Source organism: Leucoraja erinacea, chromosome 12 (genome assembly GCF_028641065.1).
Source record: "Leucoraja erinacea ecotype New England chromosome 12, Leri_hhj_1, whole genome shotgun sequence".
Classification (NCBI taxonomy): Eukaryota; Metazoa; Chordata; class Chondrichthyes; order Rajiformes; family Rajidae; genus Leucoraja; species Leucoraja erinaceus.
In genome coordinates this window covers 26,448,599-26,467,032 of record NC_073388.1, presented here as the reverse complement: position 1 = coordinate 26,467,032, position 18,434 = coordinate 26,448,599, and the positions used below count along the sequence as shown (strand labels likewise).

Here is an 18,434-nt window from a genome sequence, read left to right as displayed (position 1 = left end):
AAGATAGACACAAAATTGTGGAGTAACTCAGCGGAACAGGCAGCATCTCTGGAGAGAAGGAATGGGTGACATTTTGGGTCGAGACCCTTCTTCAGTCTTAGTTTAGTTTTGTGTCTATCTATGAAGCTTGACATATTGTGTTTGAAACTTGGCGCCAGTTAATAAAAAGCAATTAGAATAGAATGATTATGGTGATGGATTAGTAGAAATAGCACTATTTTGCGTGAATACCATTGTGCTTTTTTGGTATGTGCACCATATGGTACTCAAGTTATCTGTAAACATGGATCAAACAAAATAAAAGCAAACACCAAAGCAAACTTCTTCAAATATACAGTTGCACTGTCAGTACTGAATGTTTTCATCTGAAGTAAATTCAGAATTGATGTCGGAATGGTCATATTACTTGAGAATGACATTGCAATTTAACTTGCGTTAAATCTAAGCAGTAGCTAGAGCAAGAAACATTTATGTATACTTTCTACCCTGACAAAGACCAGATTGATAGTGTGTCCAGAACTCATTACACCACCTCTAAACATTTTCAAACTTTGTGTGAATCTACCTTACATTTCTACTGAATGGACAGTCACATTTGTATTTTCTAGCCTGAAGCATTTGTTGACCATTCAGATGCAGGACTCTCTCCGTGGTCCTTTGTGGCTAACTTACCATAGGGCATGGTGCACCATACATTAAATGCAACTGACACCAACACTGACAAATGATCATTATTTTGCATATAAATTTAAATTTTGTATATTTAGTTTAGAGATACAGTGCAGAAAGCAGGCCCTTTGGCCCAATGGGTCCACATCGACCATCGATCCCCGCATATAAACACTATCCTACACACACGAGGGACAATTTCTACATTTACCAAGCCAATTTACCTACATACATGTACGATTTTGGAGTGTGTGAGGAAACCGAATATCTCTCAGAAAATCCACACGGTCACAGGGAGAACGTACAAACTCCGTACAGACAGCACCCGTAGTCGGGATCAAACCCAGGTCCCCGGTGCTGCAAGTGCTGTAAGGCAGCAACTCTACCGATGTGCCACTGTACCGCCCCCATATATTTAGAATTCCCCATCAACGAATTGAACGCCGATCGCCCGCATGACAGGTGAGGATACTAACCACTATACTAACGAGGATGTTACTATCGTTATTACATTTTGTACTTAAACTTATTTCAAATTAAATATCAGGTAAAGCAAAGTATTTTTTAAAACTCCCATTAAAAACATTGAGAGTACAGTGTTAAATTCAGTTGTTTATATCAACTCAACCCAACCCAATGATTACCTACAGTGCATTCAGAAAGTATTAAGACCCCTTCACTTTTTCCACATTTTGTTACGTTACAGCCTTATTCTAAAATGGATTATTCATTTATTTATCATCAATCTACACACAATACCCCATAATAAAAAAAAGTGAAAACGGGTGTTTTGCTCAAACCCAAGTACATAAGTATTACCTTTACCCACTTTGTTGTGCCTTTCAGAAAGTACAGCCTCGTCTTCTTGGGTAGACCTACAAAGACAGCACACCTGTATTTGGGTAATTTCTCCCATTCGTCTCTGAAAATCCTCTCAAGCTCTGTCAGGTTGGATGGGGAGATGCTCACAGCTATCGGGTTCAGAGAGATCGGGTTCGGGCTCTGGCTGGGCCACTCAAGGACATTCACAGACTTATCACAAAGTCATTCATGCATTGTCTTGGATGTGTGCTTCGGGTCATTATCCTGTTGGAAGGTGAACCTCTGCCCCAGTCTGAGGTCCAGAACGCTCTGGAGCAGGTTTTCCTCATCGGTGGTCTTTCCCTCGATCTTTACTAGTCTCCCAGTTCCTGCCTCTGAAAATCATCCCCACAGCATGATGATGCCATCACCATGCTTCGTCGTAGGTATGGTATTGGCCAGGTGATGAGCGGTGCCTGGTTTCCTCCAGACGTGACGCTTGGCATTCAGACCAAAGAGTTCAATCTTGGTTTCATCAGACCAGAGCACCAGAGAAAACAACCATTTTGGCAAACTCCAAGTGGGCTGTCATGTGCCTTTTGCTGAGGAGTGCTTTACATACTCAGATTGGAACAACTTAATACAAATGTGAATGGTAGGAAGTCTTCCCAAACTGTGGGCCACGTCAGCAGCTGGGGCCACATGGATGACTGAACTTCCTGCTGTAGGTATCCTGACATATAATACAACAATGTACCACACTCTCAAGGGGTATTATTAGCAACTTGCTTCCAACCAGACCTCTGATCTTAAAAATATTGCAGGTGCTGGAAGTCTGAACTAAAAATTAAAAAAAAATGTTGAAAATACTCAGAGCAATAGGTAACAAAATGGAGCAAGAAAGAATTATATTTCATCAGAGAACAAAATCAGTAATGAAACACGTGTAAAATTGCAGAGGAAGGAGGGAAAGACAGAACAAGAATATGGAAAGGTATCGATAGAGTTGTAATTGAATGATACATGTGATGCTGATACCAGCTGAAAGAGGGTGCTAAAAGCTGGAAAATTACAAAAAGTTTGTGGTATAACACAAAAGGTGGAGATGTAATAAAATGTGAAACTGCAAGGAGAGAAAAAAAACAAATTAATGCTATGAATGCGAAACACAATAATTATATGGTTGATTGTCTGAAATTGTTGAGTTAATCTTTGAGTCTTGTAAACTGTGATGTGGGAAATCACAAGATGGGTACCTATATCCTCAATGTTCAATTGAGCATCATCGAATAGTGTAGGAATCTAAAGATACAGAGGTCTGAGTGGTAGTGGGATGGATAATTCATGTGACTGGCCAATGAAAGTGTGGGGACACCCTAGTGGAATGTGCTTAGTTTAGTTTAGTTTTGTTTATTATTGTCACGTGCATCGAGGTGCAGTGAAAAGCTTTTGTTTGTGTGCTGTCCAGTCAGAGAAAAGACTATGTAAGAATGCATTCAAAGCTGAACAGATAAAGGATAAAACATACATTAAGGGCAAAGATACAACATTGAAGTCCAATAAAGTCTGAATGAGATAGATGGGAGGTCAGGACCACAGTCTAGCTGATGAGAAGTCCATTCAGTTGCCCTTTTACATCTGGGAAGACACTGTTCCTGAATCTGGAAGTTTGCATTTTCAAACTGTACCTCTTGCCTGATGGGAGTACGGAGAAGACTGAGTGACTGGTGTGAGTCTGGTTCATGATTATGCTTGCGGCCTTGCCAAGGCAACGTGAAGAGAAGGTGGAGTCAATGGAAGGAAGGCTGCTTTGTGTCATTGTCTGGACTGCGTCAATAACTCTCTACAATTTCTTGTGGTCTTGGATGGAGTGCAGTTCCCAAACCAGGCTCCACAACATCCTGACAAGAGGCTTTCTACAGTGCATCTGTAGAAGTCGGTGAGATTTTTTGGGGACATGCCAAACCTTCCTACGCCTTCTAAGGAGGTAGAGGCATTGGTGTGCTTTCTTGGGCATAGCTTCAATGTGGTTCGTCCAGGACAAATTGCTGGTGATATTTATTCACAGAAACTTTAAGCTTTCGACCATCTCTACTTCAATGTTGTTATTGTAGATTTCGACACCATCAATGTAGGAGATGTGTTCTGGAAAATAGTCACCCAATCTTGTTTGATTTCCCCAATATAGAGGGCGTGACAGCCAAATGCAGTCTCCAAATAAGAAGTCTAAGTATCCTTCTAAGTATAAGTCTAAGCTTCTGTTATCCGATGCCATGATAGTAATTTCCAGTACACACCAGTAGAGTGCCTCGTGACTGCATATGATTACAATGTGGATCTTCATCTATCCAAAGCTGGAGTCGGGCTTCACCGGGTGTTGAACAGGATTTTATAGCAAAGTTTTGTCAGCATATCTCTGGAGGTCACATCTCTAAAGTTGCATGGTAGGCATTCCGCATCGGCTTCTGGTAATTGATCTTTTTGTGGAATTTTACAGTGAGATGAAACTGACTGCAAAAATAAACATTGGACAGTAGCTATAAATTTTCAGACCAGAAATTGGGAAGTGAAAAAAACAATTAAGCAGAAAGAGGCTCAAGATGTGGTCACTCCGAAGGGAGTCAGAAAGAAATATGTGCTTCTGTAGGTTGCCAGCTGCAAATCGGATAATGTTTGTGTATCAGCTCCAAAGTCTGATTGAAGGAACAGCAGATCTACAATTTTATTACCAGACCAAATCTTGGAACCTGATAAAAAAAAGATAGATTTTTTTTGCAAGTTATGAATGGCAAGAGGTTATCTGTCACCAGCTACACTTTTACTTAGCTTCAGCAAATAGATAGCAATATATAACCAGCAGTGCCTCTGCTAACAGAGAAAATGTTCTCAGATTCTTAAATCAAAATTGATGATATTATTTTGAAACAAATCAGCTGTGATTCCTCAAAGCCTCAATGTTGTTTTGTGTAAAGTTAGACTTAACTGAAGACTTTATAGTCATAACATCCCTTCTTATTACAGAGGAAGTGGTGATGGACCAAACATAGTTGTAATCAATCTGAAGAAGGATTGGTCCTTTTCCATTCCATTTCCAGATGGTTCCTGACCTGCCGACTAACTCTATTACTTTGCATTTTGTTTAGATACTTCTTTTTTGCTTCCAGTGTATTGTGCTATCGATTGGCTTTGTCAAACTTTTTGTCAGTCTTCGTCACTATTCACATGTGTACCATTTACAAGAGATGTAAATAAAGCAGAATCAGCAGGATGTAAGTAGGCAGTGTTTAAGATTTGAGAGGTCAGAGCTGACATGTGGTTTCAATTATATCAAGAGCTTTATTTCAAGAGTGTAACAGACCTTTAAGGAATTGGGTTACAATAAACATGTAGCAACATGGAATTGGAGATGCTGGTTTAGTATCACAATGTCTGAAGAAGTCCAACGCAAAACGTCACCTATCCATGTTCTCTGAGGTGCTGCCTGATGCACTGAGCTACCCTTGCACTGTGTCACTTATTTTCTGCTCCTAAAAATATGTATTGGGCTACAAAGTATTGGCTTTCTTGTAAAACAATAATGTGAAGACCCAGATTTATATTGCAATATGCATCACAGGTTGACTTAAGGAAAACCAGATCATGAAGTAATGGTATTGCAACATCAAATTTTTGGACAGAACACCACAGGAGATCGTTCTTCCCTGTGGCTATAAAACTGTACAGCTCCTCCCCCTCTGTCATGGGGTAGACTGAGACCGACTCCCCTTCGCCAATCTTTGCACATCCAAAATCCTTTCTATTCATCACTTTAATTTCATGTTTCATGTATTTTGTGATTTTATGACCATTGGCATATTTTTGTCATTACAGGCACACCGCCGATTTTCCGACATCTTTGGTTCTAGAGCCTTCCTCTCCAGAGATACTGCCTGACTTTCCGAATTACTCCAGCATTTTGTGTCTACCTTCTTTGGAGATTGTGTTAGGCTACTTATCATGCACAAGAGATGGGAACAATGGGGTGGCTGGGAAGAAATTGGTAGCAAATGAGTCCTGCTCGTTATAGCTTAGAAGATTCTAGAGGGGACACTCGACAAATCTAACACTGACCCTAGAAGCTGCAATATAGTTTCAAATGTCCTTGCCAAACACTTGAGGTTGTTTTGGGATTGCAACCAGAAGGCTCCACCATGAACAATTACTAACTGTGAAGTGACTGGATCTCCAGTCAGATTCTAACAAGGGACCCAATTAGTCCTGGCCAGATTAGAGCCACAAGAACAAATTCAGGCAGAATATACCTCTGCATTGCCTCAGAGGATCAGACACAGAGCAGTGACAAATATTATTGACATTTGTGCTTACCATGAACTATGGAACTTGTATTCACACAAAGGAACAGTAATGGTGAGATATTGCTTGAAACTTGATCGTTTCCCTTTGCAGGCATACCGCCACATTAAACTGTGGGCTGGTGAAGCAAAACAGTGAAGGAGACAATCCTTCTCACAAACACTTAGTGCAACATCCATTCAGCATCATTAATCATTGCGGAGAAGGTCAGATGCTGCACAGCTCCATCATTTGAAGGCTCATATCTGTAAAATCTCTCACTTCCAAGCCTTATAAAAGATCTATAATATGAACATAACTTTTAATGTTCCTGAGAAACCTGAATTTGGATTCTCTTCCTTGTCACATTCCCATTAATTCCCATCATGTGTTGACATTCACCTTACATTCATCTTCCTTACATTCATTTTTTGCGGCGTCATCCCCAGACCAACTAGTGTTGACAATTTAAGTTGGGAAAAATTATCCAAATAAACTTTGACAGCAATATAAAGTGTTATTTGCATTTTCAACTGTTACAGATATTAAAGCAATGTAAAGAAAATTAAAACTGATTTTCATCTGAAAGAACACATTGCATTCCATCATTCAAATTATATTCACTTAAAGCTTCAAAATAGGCAATGCAATTTAGGTATTTGCCCTTAATTTGGACATAATAATATTTCTTAAACTTGATTTTTAAAGCACACATTTCCCTTTTTATTCTTTTGCCAAGTTCAAAGTTCTACCTGCGCTTTGCTTCTTGAATTAAGATCTGGACTCCTGTGGCTCATCGAGTTGCACATTAACACTCCCGAGGACCCTGCCATTTACTGTAAACGTCCTGTTAGTATTTGATGTCCCAAAATGCATTACTTCATAGTTGCCTGGATTAAATTCCATCTGCTACCACTCTGCCCAACTTTCTGGCAGATATGTATTCTTCTGTATCCTTTTACAACTGCTCTACTACTCCACCAATGTTTGTGTCATCAGCAAATTTACTAATCTGTCCACCTACATTCTCATCTATGTCATTTATAAATGATAAACAACAATGGTCTTCGCACCAATCCTATGTAAATCACAGGTTACAGACTTTCAGTCAGAAAAATATTCTTCGACCAGTACCGTCTGCTTCCTATTGCCAAGCCAACTTTGGATCCAGTTTGCCAACACACCTTGGATCATGTATTCTAACCTTCTAGACCAGCTTAACATGTGGGACTTTGTCAAAAGCCTTACTAATGTCATTATGAATCTGCCTATATATTCTTAGTTATCTCCTCAAAAAGCTAATTAAAATGTGTGAGACAGGATATTCCCTGTAGAAAACCATGCTGAATCCACATAATCAGCCCCTTTCTTTCCAAGGGAACACTAGTCCGGTCCCTTAGCATTTTATCCAATAATTTCTGTATAACTGATGTTTTACTGAGGGGTATATTTGATCGACCCCAATTGTGTAAGCAGTAAATCTGCTGGGCATGTTGAATGATGTACGATTCTTTGCTGTTTATTTAGGATAAACTGTCACTCACCTGTACTTCCTGGCACTTTTAAGAATTTGTTAATTTGTATATTAATTGCACAGTAAACTTACCACAAAAATAATTAGAGCTTAAACCTAAAATTATAGACGCCATTTTAAATATGTAATAATTATTCATCAATTCCAATGCGAAAAAGAACAATTAAACTCTTCAGACCCATTCCGACAAACAGTATAGGTCTGATTTTTTAATTGAGCAAAAATACAAATGGCTGGAGGAACTCAGCAGGTCAAGCAGCATCTAGGGAGGAAAATGAACAAACACCATTTTGAGTCTTCAGACTGTTGGAGAAAAGGAGAGATAGCTGACAAGCAAAAGGGAGAGGAGGGTCAAGAACTAGCAAGTGATAGGTGGATTCAGTTATTTATTTTACTTCTCCCTCTTATCTTTCTATTCTTCTTTGTTTCTTTCAATTATTTCTGCTCAATTTGACTCCTGTTGTTCCACTCTTCAGTATTTCTCTGACTTACTTAATTTTTAAAAACTAATTGGTGAGATGTTACATGGTTAGTTTCATACACTAAGATCCCAGGTGGATAACTGCCTTTGTGATATTACAGTATGACAAAAAAAAAGACAAATAAATCTTATTCAAAAAGATAAACCTGGTCCAGAATAAGCGCATTACTGTTTCTGCACTGTCTAATGGCAATGATTGTCACAGTTTAACATATAATTTAATCTAAATTTAATTTTCAGTAAAATTACCATTAATAATTCTTCATGACTATTTATTTATAATCAGTTGCAACTATTTAATAACCATTCATGTTTGTATCTACCAAAGAGGACACACATTAACATTTTAAATAGTTTATTGTCATGAGAGTAAACAATCTGAATGATTCATTTATTTCTGTCATAACAATAGTTTTAATTAAGTCAGCTTGATCCAACTAAGTCAGAAAAATTCTCCCCATCCATATCTTTAAGCAATGATTTGGTGTTCATTTTGTTTCATTGTTTCACTTTCAAACACGTTTTAATGTTTAATTATTCGATGACCCATTTAGTCCAAATTCAAGGGACATTTGGAAATATTTGTTTTGTGTATAATTTATTTGGCTGTAACTGCTCAAAAATCCCCAAATTAATATGAAGGCACATCATGCTAAATATTGTGCAGTGCTTTCAAAATGTCGAAAACAGAGTTGGCAGGATTTCCCATAAACATTAATACAATATGTCATCTGTATACTGAAGCAATTTGTGCTTTCCGCACCTGTTCTGTTCCCTGAAATAGAATCTTGGCTCATTTACAGGTATGTTTTTTACCAGTTAAGTAGGTAAAAAGTTACTTAGGAGGATACAGACTAAAATACATAATTTGAAATATGTAATGAATCTATCAACACTATTACTAAAACTCTCATCTTGTCCTCTTCTGGTTTGCATTGCTTTTAAATTTGTGCAAAAACGGCACCCTATATTGCTAGGATCCTTTCGCCAACTCATTCACCGTTCTCCTCTGCTCCAAGTGCACCACGTTTTGTTCCGATCGGTGGAATATTACAAAAGTTATGAAGGTTTAAAAAATCGTGAGATCAGCAGATTAGTCTTCTCGCCTGTCAGTCACCATGAAGGCAACCTTTCCAGCACCCGCTGTCAATCACCGGGGCGAGGAGAATAAAGCCCCAGAGGCGGGTCTGAGTCCAGAGTCCATGAGTGAGAGAGTCCAGAAGCCGTGAGTGAGTGAGCCCAGCCCCCCCAGCCCGAGAACCACCCAGCCCGAGAGCGGCCCATGCCCGAGAACGGCCCATGCCCGAGAGCCCACCCAGCCCGAGACCCCCTCCACACAACACCTCCCCCACCCTCCACAACCCCTCCCCCTCACAAACCCCCCCCCCACACAAAACCCCCCCCCCACAAAAAAACCCCTCCCCCCCCACAAACCCCTCCCCCCCCACACACCTCTCCCCCCCACACAACCCCCCCCCCCCACACAACCCCCCCCCCCCCACACAACCCCCCCCCCCCACACAACCCCTTCCTCCACAACCCTTCCCCCAGAACCCATCCCCCAACAACCACCTCCCCCACACAAACCCTCCCCACTCCCCCCACAACCCCTCCCACCCCCCACAACCTCCCCCTCAACAAACCCCCCACACCCCTTCCCACCCCCACACCCCCTCCCCCCCCCACACTCACACCCTTCCCCCACACCAACCTCTCCTACACTCCCCTGCCCACACACCCGCCTCTCCCTCATCCCCTCCCACCCCACACCCTCCTTGCCACCCGCCCCGTCCCTCCGCTCCTCCCCCCTCCCCTCCCACACATGACAAGGAGGGTGAGGGAGTGCTGAGGGGTGAGGGGAAATAAGCCGCGCCTGCACAGTTAGCGGCTATGGGTGAGTGGTGGAATATTGCGTTGGGGGAACGGGTTGCGTTGGGGGAACAGGTGAGTGGTGGAATATTGCATTGAGGAATGGGTTGCATTGGGGGACCAGGCCTCCCGTGTGACTGGGACCCAATGGGTCCCACTTAGCCTAGTATCTCTTTATAAATAAAATAGTTCATCTTGTTTGTACCCACAATGTGCCCACGATATGTCAATCTGGTTTCCCATTTTCACACAACCTATTCACATTTTCCCATCATGGCGATAAACATCTTTCCGTCACATTACCACCTATATTTCCGAAGTTATTAATCCTTTAAATTTTAGAAACACCCCCAAAAACTCACCCATTTCTGTAAAAAAAAAATCCGAGTGACATCACAATGCACTCGCGAGGCAGGACAGGACACTCTGGGAGGGAGGGGCACTCCAGCGCTCGCCGTGAACGAGTAGTGTCTCTGTACTGTACACTGACAATAACAATTAAAATTGAATCTGAAAATTGAATCTGAATCTAGTGGCGGCGGCTGCCCAGTACCTGGTGGGGAAGGTGGTTCTGTGGGCCGAGCCCTGGGCCTGGCTGGAGCCGAGCCTGGTGCTGGATCTGGAGCTGGAGCGAGGGCCAAGTCCGGTGCTTGGGATGGGGCCGTGACCGGGGCCGAGAAAGAAGCTACCGATGGAACCAAGGATGAGCCTGGGTCCGGGTTCAGGGATGAGCCCGGAGAGGAAGTCAGGGCCTGGACTAGAGCCCAGGCGGTGACCGAGCTGGCGACTGGAGTCTACAGCCAGGGCCGGGCCGAGTAAGAGAATCAGGCCAAGTTCCAGGCCCTGGTGCTGCTCTATGACCTGGGTAGGCGCAGTGGCAGGTAATGGGAGGAGGATAAGGGAAATAAGGAGGAGGGAGATGGGGTGGGGAGTGGGGTGGAGAGGGGAAAGATCCTGGGGAGGTGAGGAGGGGGAGGAGAAGGTAGGGAGGGTAGTTTCCACATCTACACCCTCTCTCACCCCTTCCCTCTCTATCCTCCCCCTCTCTACCCCCTCCCTAGCTACCCACACTCCCATTCTCTACACCTCTCCCCCTCTCCCTCTCTACCCTCCCTCCCCACTCTACCCCCACTCCCTCTCCCTACCCCTCTCCCTCTGCCCCTCTCCATCTCCCCCCTCCCCCCTCCATCTCTACCCTCCCCTCCCTCTCCCTCTCTACGCCCCCCTCCCCCTCTACGCTCCCTCTCTACCACCTCTCCCTCTCTACCACCCCTCCCTCTCTAACCCCCTCTCCCTCTCTAGGGATTGAAGAGGGAGGGTGAAGAGGAGGAAAAGGGAGTGCTGGGGGATGAGAAATGAGCCTCTTGTCTGCGCAGTTCGGGGCTATGCGTTAGCAGTGCAATATTGCGATGTGGGAACGGATTGCGTTGGGGGAACGGGTGAGTGGTGGAATCGGATCTGCACTTGGTCTATATATATTTTAAAAGTAAACATATGAAACAAAAAAATCCCATCACAAGTACTCTGTTGTCATCTCTCGATCTAAGTAAATGTAAACTAATTACTTGAAACTGTTACTGTTACATTTTCATAGAATTATAGAATCATACAGCACAGAAACATGCCCTTTCAGCCCACCTTACCATACTGATTGTGATGCCTTGCAACACTAATTCATTTGCCCTCTACTTTCCTATTCAAATGCATCTCCAAACCCAGATCTTTTTTAATTTCTCTCCTCTAAACCTGAACCTGTATCGTCTAGCTCAGAACTCCCCTGTCCCAGGAAAAAGATTGTAATGGTATATCCTATCTATGTTCTTCATAACTTTATAAATATCTAAAAAGGCAATTCCTCTGCCTATTTATTCTATTGAATTATTTCCATACAGCTGTGTTCACTACAGCCACAAGACATTGATTATTTGGTTAGTATGCAATAAATAGTCAAAATTTAATTATGTTGCAATAGGACGTATCATTATGCAAGAAATATGTCTAAACTTAATTGTACTCACCCTCAAAGAAAAACAATTAAATGATATCAAACAAAATTGGCATTGCAGAATTGAAACTGTAAACACATATTCACATAAATATAATGATTTGTTTTTAGAACACATTAACAAATCCTATTATATTTTTCATTATCTATTTTATACTTTTTGGTAACATGATTTATTTTTTTGTTTTCTTGTACTGTTGGTATATTGTGCTCTTCCTTGACTGCAGTAATATATACAAAATACTAATTTAGGCAATTCACCATTATCTTTTTATTCATTATAGCTCTTGCATCTCTCTTTAATGGGTCTAAATTTCCCATAACTGCACTGCAAGCTAAATTCAATTGTGCTGGGAAACATATGCAGGGATAGTGCTGAAACAAAGCAGGCCCACACAAAATCAATGCTCCAATTTAATTAAGATGATTTCATCGTCTCATTAATGATGACTGTATTGTTGCTGGTGTACATATTTGACCACAGGACCCAGTTGAAGCTAGCTGGTTCTTATTAAAAACATATCTGATCATCTTAAAGGGAATTTTAAAAAAGATAATAGTTTAATGAGTGCCGTTAGAAGAGAGCAAACAGACCATAGGATGTGATAAACTGTGAAATAGAGGTCACAGCTGTTAAGAAAACTGAAACGAAAAGGTTTATGCTGGAAGTAACCAACAGATCTATGGAAAGAGAATAAAAAAAGTAATATTACCGATGGATAACCTTGCAACAGGACTGACCAATTCTGATTCAAACTGGAATAACAAGTTATCCAAAGCTGATGAATTCCTTGCTGAGTCCCAAACAATATAACTTACCGAGAAGGAAGGTGGGATTGTTCTTCTGAACCTTACATTGTACTTTGATGGAATAGTGTTGGTGCCCATAGACAAATAGGTCACAGTGGGAATAGGATGGAGAATTAAAGTGACAGGCAACTGTAAAGCCAGAGTCATGCTCATAGACTGAATGGAGGTTACTGGAACACGGTCATATTCACATTACATAATTTTACACATGCCTTTGTCTGTTTTGTGTTAATACAACTGTCCTCATTAATCCATTAACCAGACAGTACCATGAACTGCAAACATTAGCCTCATCGTATCATATATATCACTTTTGTCTTATCCACCCATCCTGCATTCTCTCAGCAACGGAAAATATTTGTTTCTTCTTTTTCAAGTTCTGATGTCGCCTGACCAGCTACATTTTTCCAACATTTTATTTCAATTGAATCATCTGTGTTTTTTAACTTTTCTTTAATTTGATTGGTTGTAATGAAGATGACAGTCATTTGGCATGTTTGGGGATTTGGCAGAATCTATTTTTGAACAACATAGGTAAGAGCAGGCAACTGAGTTTTTACATGTGACCTTGGTTGACAAGGTGGAGAGAAGCAGAGAGGTTCTCATCACACGTGAACGCCCACTAGACACATAATCAAGCATGATCGGAGTTCCTAAAAGAGGTAAGGTCAGGAATGAAGAACCAAGCAACAAGTTCCAGAGCCAAAAATAGTTAAATGACCACTGACATGGTTAAGGAGAGTGAATAACATCTTTAAATATCCTGTCAACATGTGTACCAAGTCAAGTCAAGTCAAGAGCTGAACTCGCTATCAAAACATGGAGGGGACGGGGGACACATTTTTTTGGCGGCCACGCGCGCATGCGCATGCGCACACTCACACACACGCGCAAGGCTTTGAAGGGTCAATCCAGCGCTAAAAGTGGAGATTTTAAAATTGGGATCACAAAAACATGGGGAGGATGTCTCCCACCTCTCAAAAACATGGGGGGGACGTGTCCCCTCTGGCCTCCCCGGGGTTTCCGCCCCCGAGTCAAGTCAAGAGTCAAGTCAAGAGAGTTTATTGTCCTGTGTCCCAGATAGGACAATGAAATTCTTGCCTTGCTGCAGCACAACAGGATATTGTAGTCATAAGTACAGATCAGATTAGTGTGTCCATATACCATAGAATATACACACACACATTAATAAACACTAAATGTTACAACCTATCCATTCAAAACACTCCTATCACTTAACTTCCAGCTTTTGTTATCAATCAGAACTCATGCCTAACATTCAGGTTCCCCACCAGAAATTCACATGCTTAGTATCATTCCAACACATTGCAAATCCAGTTATTCATTAAAAAATAAACAAAATGATGGAATAACTCAATGGGTCAGGCGGCATCTCTGGAGAAGATGGATGGGTGATGTTTAGGGTTGGGAACCTTCTTCAGACAGACTGCAGTAGCGAAGAGAAAGCTGGAAAAGAAGCGGGGCACGACAAAAGTGTGAGATTAAGGAAACAAGAATAGAAGAGATGTGAAATGGGAACCAGAGGAAGGAATATAGGTAGAAGAGGATGGGGAAGGGGAAAGCGAGAAATGGGTGCGCATCCAGTGGGAGTACAGGGAATGGAGGGGGATAAGGGGGGGGTGGCAAAGTGGGGAGTATTTGTAGCTTATTTACCCAGTTTACTCCAATTGAAATTGTAGAATTCAATGGTCAGACAATGGAAAAGGACCAATGGGTTATAAGCTACCCAAGCGGAGTAGGTGCTGTTCCTCCAATTTGCATGTGCCTTCACTCTGACAATGGAAAAGGACATGGAGTTGCATGCTTGTGCTGGGCATATGGAGTTGTGCGGGCCTTTAAGTCTACACGGGGGCTCCGATCTCGCCAATGCAAAGGCCTGTCGGCCCGCAGCCGCCTCGATGCCGTACGCACCGCCTCGACGCCGTACGTCACGCATCAGGAGCTCACCAATGTAGTAGATGTTTGGTTGTTAGAGGCAGTCGCATGTCGTGGGAGAGGAATTTTCGTCTCATCTGGAAGAAATGCTGGGGTACCTGGATGGATGTAGTATAGGGACAGGTGTAACCTCTCCTGCAGCTGCAGGGGAAAGTATGTGGGGAGTGGATAGTTTGGGTGGGAAAGTATGATTGAACTAAGTACTTACAGAGTGACCAGCATCTGCAAAACAAATGGAAAGGAAAGGAAATGGGAAGATGTGGGTTGATCTAGTGGTTGATCACATTGAAGATGGTGGAAATGTCAGAGAATGATGTGTTGTAAGACTAAAATAGATGGTTTTTTAGCTGCCAAGGGGATAAGGGGCTACGGGGAGAGGGCAGGGATATGGACCTAGGTATGGTTAGTATAGTAAGACCTGAGTGATCTCCTGGACAACATTGGGGTGAAGATTTCCCGGGTGGAAATGTCAGAGAATGATGTGTTGGATGTGGTGGCTGGTGGGGTGAAAGGCAAGAATCAGGGGAACTACTTGTTCCATCTGGGGGGAGGGGGAGCAAGAGGTGATCTAAAGGATACAGAAAAGACTTGATGAGGGATCCATTTGCTGTTTACAAATGCTGCCATCTACATCACTCCGACATTGCAAGACACAAGGGGAATGAGTATGGGGCTGCTGACTTACCATCGTGGAAGGCAAGTACAGGGAGATGAGATCAGTTCAGCTAAGTATCAAGTTCAACACAAACATTGTGGGCCATTGGACCCAGTCCTGTGCTGTACTGGTCTATTTTCTAGTAACAAAAATAATGCTTAAGTTCTTAAAAAGTGCTTTATTTTTGAAAATCCTGCAGTGAAAAATGTTGCCTAAAAGTATGAAATTCTCTTGAGCCTAATAGCCCTGTCCCATGGTACGAGTTAATTCCAAGAGCTCTCCCGAGTTTTTAAAAAATCAAACTCGTGGTAAGCACAGAAAATGAACTTGGAGCTCGGGGACGTCTCTTTGCGGCTCGTTACTCTAACGGCAGGTAATCGGGAAGACTCGCTAACGGCAGGTAAGCATGGGAAGACTCGTGAAGATTTTTCAACATGTTGAAAAATGTCCATGAGAGCCTTGAGTACCGACGAGTGGCCATTACCGTAAATCTCCGAGTTCGAATCAGGGCAAACTCGGGAGAGCTCTTGGAATGAACTCGTACCGTGAGACAGGGCTTTAACACTCTTTTCCCACTGACACTATTGTTTTTCTAATATGCTTTTCTTTAACATAACATTTCATAGGAATGCAACCTTCACTTTACAACCGAGCTGCCTGTACAAAATCAAAACAGAAAATGTTGGAAGCACTCACTGGGTCAGATGGCAATTATGGCATGAAAAAGCGAGTTAGTTTCAGGCCAGAGCCTCTTAACAGAAGCAGAAGATGATACCTATTCTCCTGAATGTTTCCAGCATGTTTTGTGTTTTAAACTATAGAGGACAAACAATATCAGAAAGTCTACATTTCTGTGTATACTTTTGGCTACAAGTCTTGAAAATATGTGTCTTTAAAAAAGTACTAAAAGTATCATTGGCCACATAATAGAAAATGTATTGCTCTGATTGTAATCTGATTGTACAGGTTGAACACTGATTTTCCATCACTCTCACTTCCGAGGCCTTTCTGGGTTATCTGTTTTTCTGGACCAACGGAGGTCATGTGATAATGAAACAACAATACACCCCTAGCTCGCTAATGACACCCCTCCCATGTCTCTAAAGCACCACGGAATACCAGAAACTTAAATAAAACAAATATAAAATGTAAACTGAATGTGAATATGCTGCCGACCCATCTCCGGCTCCTACCATCTCTCCGGCCATTCAGAACCCCGGGTTGCAACTTCACTCCAGTCTAGCAAGGTGCGCCAGCAAGCCCTTCTTCGCTCACTGCACTTTCGGGTGACATAGCTCTTGTTAAGGCTTAAGAATCTTGTTAAGGTTCTAGCCCCTGGTGGTAGAGCTTTCTTCAGGTTGCAGACTCCTCTTGCTATATGCGACATCTGTTATAAAGGAGTCGTTAAAATGAGGGTTTGCAGTAATGTCTTTGCGAAACAGTTGGGAGGGAAGATTGAGACCAGAGTCGATTCTTTCATGACAGAGGGACATGACCAGGAAGAGTACCAGCAACTCGCAATGCCATTTGTGGCCGCTCAGGGAATTTCAACTGAGCTCTTGTAATTTTGTCCAGATTATAGGAGTGGGCAGACCATCAATTGCTGGATAATTGACGTTCAACCTGTAATAACCTCTGTGAAACAGTCTCTCTACAAATCCCACAGAATTGCACATAGAGATGTTTTGACAACACATGTTAGCACCACTTCTCACACCAAACTGATAGGAAATGGATAGTAATTTTTACATACAGCATAGATTTAAAATAATCCATCATATTTTGGCGAGTGAATTTTGCATGAATTTCAAATGATCCTAATAGGTCACCCATAACTTGCACCATAAACTTGTACATTCATGCTCTGAAAATCCGTACTAGTTTAAATATTCCTGACATTTATTTATGTGAATACCACTGTAATATCCTCCTCAGTTTCCATCTATTCAAATGTGCAGTATGTGTATGTATCTTTGAGATTCGCTTCTCCTCGTAGTGATTTCCCTCAGTTCCGTTTGCAGTTCAATCATCATGAAGCTTTTACTTTTGATGAACCACTTTCCTAAGCAACTTGTTTAAACATATTGTAACATAGCATCGTAAGTGAGAAATTAGGCCAAATTCTCCCATTTTACCTGTTATCGCAAGTGTTTCATGATTTATTATTATTATATCACTTGAATATGGGTCAATTCATTTATAATACAAATCAATTGACGTAAAAAAGGATGCCTTTTGCGCACTGCCCTGAATTCCTCTGATCTCGTAATGCAATTGCTGTGGAAGAAAAGCGTAAATCATGAAGTAAACTGTGTTCTTTATGGCTTTTACTGTTTGACACCTATTTTGTTGAGATGCTGTTGATTCCTCCTGGAAAACTATGGAGAAGTAGACCATTTTACTTTGAAACCAATGAAAAACAATTTGCTTTCCATGTGTCGTGTAGGAAATTGTGTCTAAAATGACACACACTTAAACTTCACAACATTGACATGAAAAATGACATGAAAAATAACAATATAAAACAAGTATTTGTCGTGTGCAGACTTGCCAAGCATCCGTGAGATATTTTGTTGCAAATACCTGTACAGTAAACCCTCCCAATAACAGATTACTGGGTGGGGGGCTGGAAATGGTGTCTGAAATTGCCCATTGTCCACTATAACCGAATAAGGAATTATCAATGCATAGGTTTTTAACGCTCATCATATGTCAACCTACTAATTCCTGGGATCATTCTTGTTAACCTCCTCTGGACCCTCTCCAGAGCCAGCACATCCTTCCTCAGATATGGTGCCTAGAATTGCTCACAATATTCCAAATGCGGCTTGACCAGCGCCTTATAGAGCTTCCGCATTACATTCTTGTTTTTGTATACAAGCCCTCTCAAATGAAATGCTAGCATCGCATTTGTTTTCTTTACTACCGATTCGACTTGCAGATTAACTTTGCAACGATTTCTGGATTCTATATTCCATCTGCCACTTTGCCAAATTTCTAACCTATCCAAATCCTTCTGCAGAGTCACTGATTTCTCTATACTAACTGCCCCTCCACCTATTTTCATATAATAGGTATGTTGCAAAACCTACCTTAAGCGTCGCTGCAGATCTGTCCCAGCCCGTGTGCGATTTTGGCGCCGTTGAGAGGGGGGCGGGTTTAAAACGCGATTTTCTCTAGGCTATTCAAATCGAGCTTGTTCAGCCTACTTAGTTGCTGACGAAAAATCGTTTGGAGGTTTGTTCGCTGGAGCTATTTTTACATTTAGCGGGTTTGTTTAATTATTATAGTAGTTTAAAAAATATCCTCCAAACCCTCGACC

General features: G+C 41.8%; 1 long non-coding RNA gene across 1 annotated transcript in view; it reads right to left on the bottom strand.

The window, feature by feature from the left end:
- LOC129702229 (uncharacterized) overlaps positions 1–18,434 on the bottom strand; it is a 51,845-nt gene that overhangs the window by 24,975 nt on the left and 8,436 nt on the right. The window contains exon 2 of the long non-coding RNA XR_008724345.1: positions 16,306–16,499. This is a non-coding gene — a long non-coding RNA (uncharacterized LOC129702229). The remainder of the gene's footprint in view (positions 1–16,305; positions 16,500–18,434) is intronic.